Below are 6,226 nucleotides of genomic sequence, written 5' to 3' on the forward strand. Positions count from 1 at the left end.
ATTTATATAAAGGACTGATCCCTTTTCGTATGGAGTAACTCCTCTCACATCTGGGGTGTATTTAGCTCTGCATCACTACTTGAGTTGAAAGCCCTCCGACTTATCACCTTTCTCAAGCTAACCTCAATTGTTGGCCTACTTGCCATAAGCCTCAATGTTGATAAACGCTTCCCTTCTGTAGGTATTAGCATGATTTTTGCTCGCTGGAGCTGGCTGCTTGTGTGTCCCTACATTAGGTAGATCACGCAATACTCGGAGAACTTCTGTGTCACATAATTACTGTGTGTTCTTTAAGAACTCGAGGGTGGAACCTCTTGATAATAGTCTTTTTTCCTTACGCCTCGTAGCTTTAGAACTCTCTGACTAAGCATTTTTCAAAAAACTAGTTTTTCACTTCCTCCAAAATTCATTAACACTTTTCCTTGTGCCTTCATTTTCCTTTTCATTAACCTCTTTACATTTCATTTAAGGCCCGGCCTTTATGAAGACTTTTGTACGTGACTGGAGCCCCTAACATGAAAAAAAAAACAAACTCACGAATGTTTTTGATTAAAGTCGCTGAGGGACAGTACAGTGGAAGAACTAGACTAACATTACTCTATCAATACGTGTCGAATACTCTCCTACGCTCATGGATGCATTCACAGTAAAGTTAGTCTTATAGAATTATTATCAATTTCTACTTGCCAAACGATTTCGTGTCCTACCACATGTTCTCATCTGTTTGCTTATAATGATCATGTGTATTAATGACAACCGCGAGTTACATAAGTTATGGACGACATGATCTTCAAGGAATCGAACCAAGAATGATAACATCTTCGTCTGTCACTGTCATTTAACATTTCTAACCGTTGACTGTACCTAACGTTAAATGTGGCAAATAATGATTCATATCAACTACTTTAATGATCTCTGTTAAAAGTTGAATCGCTTTTACTACATTTTTATTCGTGTTACCCAAGATTACATGTGTATAGGTTAGACATATTCTAAGGACAAATCTTCAACCACCTCAGTCAATTGTTTTCTTAGAGTCATTGTCCAGTCGGCTATACGCCACTGATAATCCCATAAAGTGGCATGTTTTGTTCGATATTGTAATGTCTCTTTGAAAGTCTCCAGCGCTGATGTACCGTGGCGGCAAGTACACACGATAAAACGAGGATCTTAACACTTTTCTTTTTGATACAATATGTACTCAGTGCACAAGTAAGTAATTACACACACACACACACACACACACACACACACACACACACACACACACACACTCACTCACTCACACACACACACACACACACACACACACACACACACACACACACACACACACAAACACACATACACACACGCACGAACACACACACACACACACACACACACACACACACACACACACACACACATACACACACACACATACACACACACACACACGCACACACACACACACACACACACACACACACACACACACACACACACACACACACAGACACACACACACACACACACACACACACACACACGCACACACACACACACACACACACACACACACACATCTACAATACCTAGTCAAATTATTTTCCCTCAGACAAGTGAGGGGGAAGGAACAACAGTCCATCATGAGATGACAGATGAGTGAGGGTCAAGAGAGATAAATGAATCATCAAGAATAAAACAATCTCTCAAGACAAAGGAACTTTTTACCCTTGGCCAGAGAGTGGCTAGCCTTTGTCTTCACTTGGATGTGGAAGTTCGTCCAAGAATGTGGGTCAGAAACTCGTTTGAAAGAAATTCTTTAATATATATGGAAACCAGACCAGCTGTCCTTTTTTTTTTGATAGATGAAATATATACAGAAATCACTCATGGAGAATTTCGTTTCACTGTATAAACTTATTTTCTCTCAGTGTTTCTCCATAACAATACATACAGGACGTGGACTGTAAGAAACCATGTTCATTAGACCAACTCTTCTTACAGAAACAGATGAAGAGTTAAAGGTGCTAGAGCAATTGGACCACGAGAGACAAGAAGGAATAACAAGAATTCTCTCCATAATATATACAGCTTGGAGAATACTTTGCTGTGTTTTAGACTCAGCCATTCTAATGATGCTTAGCACCAGAGCCTGTTACAATTAAGACCCTCACAGCTACCGTGATTCATGACAATTTCTTATAATCTTAATGAAGAAGTTCTTGGTGGTACTGATGGCAGTGTCATTTCTTTAATAACATGAGCATTAAACCTTCAGCATGTGTACTGTTAAGGGGAATGAGAGAGCAAGGAAGAGTATTCCTCTGTTCTTGTTAAGCAGAAATACAATATACAACACTAGTTGTTTATATACACTGTCTCTCAATGTATATAAATCATATGCCAGTCACACGCTAATAGTTGTTTGGATAGCACTCAGTACCTGATGGTTTGCGAGTTTCTTCCCTTCACGTTGAATGAAACGTTAATACTTAGTCGATACTGTCCTCATGGTAAGGGATAATCACATGAGACAACCTTGCTACAACGCAGTAATATGTGGACGTGATGGTTACCTGACAATGTCTGCTGGTGGAGGTTTGTGCTGCGCGTGTGTGTATGGGTGTTTGCGTGCTCAGCCTAGAGCTCTGGGGTAATAAGCCACGGAGCTCGTCCCAGCATAAACAGGGCTAATGTGTGTCTTTCTAGTGGTTCTACTCCCTCACATGAGCGAGGCAAGGCAGAAACTTCATTGCGTTGCGTTTAATCGCGTCCCTGGACAACTCAAAAGCATAAAAGCTACCAAGAATATACTGCCTCAATTAACACCCTTGATGTATGTGGTGATGATTATCCATGTTGTTCGGACCTCAACTCTTTTATCTTTTATTCTACAAAATGTTTGACCCAAGCCAATACTTTCCAACGGGCTGATGCCCGTCAGAATCTGGACTCATACGATATCCGATACGTCAAAAAGTGTAAAGCTCAACACTGGGCGGTATAGCACCTACCTCTCCTCAAGATCTTTGATTTGACCAAGTGAGTGAAGAAAAATAAAGATGAACCACTTGCTCGTGTGAAGGAAAGTTTAACCAAACAGAGATACTGAGGGGCTGGCGTGTATCTCTGAGGCGAAATACTCTTGTCTATTATTCATCAGCTGCCTAGAAGAGACAACACAGACCCCCCTGAATCAGAACCTCTGATGAACAATTGAGTTAAGAAGAAAATCGGAACATGAGGGGGTGGAGGATGATTGCAGGGAGTAGTGATAAGTGACAGAAAGGGGGAGGAACTCTGGATGAAAAGCTTATCAAACTCCATTGTAACAGTATTCCTTCAACAGTGGATTGGCATATCATATATATATATATATATATATATATATATATATATATATATATATATATATATATATATATATATATATATATATATATGTATATATATATATATATATATATATATGTGTGTGTGGAAGTCGAGAACATTATCTCGGAAAGCAAAAATGGGTATGTTTGAAGGAATAGTGGTTCCAACAATGTTGTATGGTTGCGAGGCGTGGACTATGGATAGAGTTGTGCGCAGGAGGATGGATGTGCTGGAAATGAGATGTTTGAGGACAATGTGTGGTGTGAGGTGGTTTGATCGAGTAAGTAACGTAAGGGTAAGAGAGATGTGTGGAAATAAAAAGAGCGTGGTTGAGAGAGCAGAAGAGGGTGTTTTGAAATGGTTTGGTCACATGGAGAGAATGAGTGAGGAAAGATTGACCAAGAGGATATATGTGTCGGAGGTGGAGGGAACGAGGAGAAGAGGGAGACCAAATTGGAGGTGGAAAGATGGAGTGAAAAAGATTTTGTGTGATCGGGGCCTGAACATGCAGGAGGGTGAAAGGAGGGCAAAGAATAGAGTGAATTGGAGCGATGTGGTATACCGGGATTGACGTGCTGTCAGTGGATTGAATCAAGGCATGTGTATAGGGGTGGGTTGGGCCATTTCTTTCGTCTGTTTCCTTGCGCTACCTCGCAAACGCGGGAGACAGCGACAAAGCAAAAAAATAAAAAATAAAAATATATGTACATGTACATGTACAGAGCATCAGACTGGGGAAGAGCAGTGTGGTTTCAGAAGTGGTAGAGGATGTGTGGATCAGGTGTTTGCTTTGAAGAATGTGTGTGAGAAATGCCTAGAAAAGCAAATCGATTTGTATGTAGCATTTATGGATCTGGAGAAGGCATTTGATAGAGTTCATAGAGATGCTCTGTGGAAGGTATTAAGAATATATGGTGTGGGAGGCAAGTTGTTAAAAGCAGTGAAAAGTTTTTATCGAGGATGTAACGGATGTGTACGAGTAGGAAGAGAGGAAAGTGATTGGTTCTCAGTGAATGTTGGTTTGCGGCAGGGGTGCGTGATGTCTCCATGGTTGTTTAATTTGCTTATGAATGGGGTTGTTAGGGAGGTGAATGCAAGAGTTTTGGAAAGAGGGGCAAGTATGCAGTATGTTGTGGATGAGATAGCTTTGGAAGTGAGTCAGTTGTTGTTCGCTGATGATACAGCGCTGGTGGCTGATTCCGGTGAGAAACTGCAGAAGCTGGTGACTGAGTTTGGTAAAGTGTGTGAAAGAAAAAAGCTGCGAGTAAATGTGAACAAGAGCAAGGTTATTAGGTACAGTAGGGTTGAGGGACAAGTCAATTGAGAGGTAAGTTAGAATGGAGGAAAACTGGAGAAAGTGAAGTGTTTTAGATATCTGAGAGTGGATTTGGCAGCGGATGGAACCACGGAAGGGGAAGTGAGTCATAGGGTGGGGGAGGGGGCGAAAGTTCTGGGAGCGTTGAAAAATGTATGGGAGTCGAGAACGTTATCTTGGAAAACAAAAATGGGTATGTTTAAAGGAATAGTGGTTCCAACAATGTTATATGGTTGCGAGGCGTGGGCTATGGATAGAGTTGTGCGGAGGAGGGTGGATGTGCTGGAAATGAGATGTTTGAGGACAGTATGTGGTGTGAGGTGGTTTGATCGAGTAAGTAATGAAAGGGGGAGAGATATGTGTGGTAATAAAAAGAGTGTGGTTGAGAGAGCAAAAGAGGGTGTTTTGAAATGGTTTGGTCACATGGAAAGAATGAGTGAGGAAAGATTGACCAAGAGGATATATGAGTCAGACGTGGAGGGAACGAGGAGAAGTGGGAGACTAAATTGTAGGTGGAAAGATGGAGTGAAAAAGATTCTGAGTGATCGGGCGTGAACATGCAGGAGGGTGAAAGACGTGCAAGGAATAGAGTGAATTGAAAGGATGTGGTATACCGGGGTCGACGTGCTGTCAATAGATTGAACCGGGGCATGTAAAGCGTCTGGGGTAAACCATGGAAAGTTCTGTGGGGCCTGGATGTGGAATGGGGGGTGTGGTTTCGGTGCATTATACATGACAGCTAGAGACTGGGTGTGAACGAATGTGGCCTTTGTTGTCTTTTCCTAGCTCTACCCCGCGCACATGCGGGGGAAGGGGGAGGGGGGGAAGGTTGTCATTTCATCTATGGCAGGGTGGCGACGGGAATGAATAAGGGCAGACTGTATGAATTATGTACATGTGTATATATGTACATGTCTGTGTGTATATACATGTATATGTCTGTGTTTGTATATATCTGTATACGTTGAGATGTATAGGTATGTACATGTGCATGTGTGGACGTGTATGTATATACATGTGTATGTGGGTGGGTTGGGCCATCCTTTGTCTGTTTCCTTGTGCTTCCTCGCTAACGCGGGAGACAGCGACAAAGTGTAACAAATAAATAAATGTGATACATATATATATATATATATATATATATATATATATATATATATATATATATATATATATATATATATATATATATATATATATATTGGAAATGTAATGTGAGGTGGTTTGATCGATGAGTTGATAATTGGGAGTGAGATGTGTGGAAATAGAGCGTGATTAAGAGAGCTGTAAAGGGTGTGCTGAAATTTTATGCATATATCTAGGGAATAAGTGAGGAGAGGTTTGACAAAGTAAATTTATGTCGACAGTGGAGGAGACAAGGAGGGAGACGAAATTGGATGAGGAAGAATGGGAGACAAGATCATTTTGAGTGGTCGGGGAGTGTGAAGGTATGCACGGATAGAGTAAATTTGAATGATGTGTTATACAGGGGGTGACGTGTTGCAAAAGAATTGAACCTGGGTGTGCGTAGCAGCCGCGGGAAAACAC

The sequence above is a fragment of the Panulirus ornatus genome, chromosome 67 (genome assembly GCF_036320965.1).
Source record: "Panulirus ornatus isolate Po-2019 chromosome 67, ASM3632096v1, whole genome shotgun sequence".
Taxonomy (NCBI): Eukaryota; Metazoa; Arthropoda; class Malacostraca; order Decapoda; family Palinuridae; genus Panulirus; species Panulirus ornatus.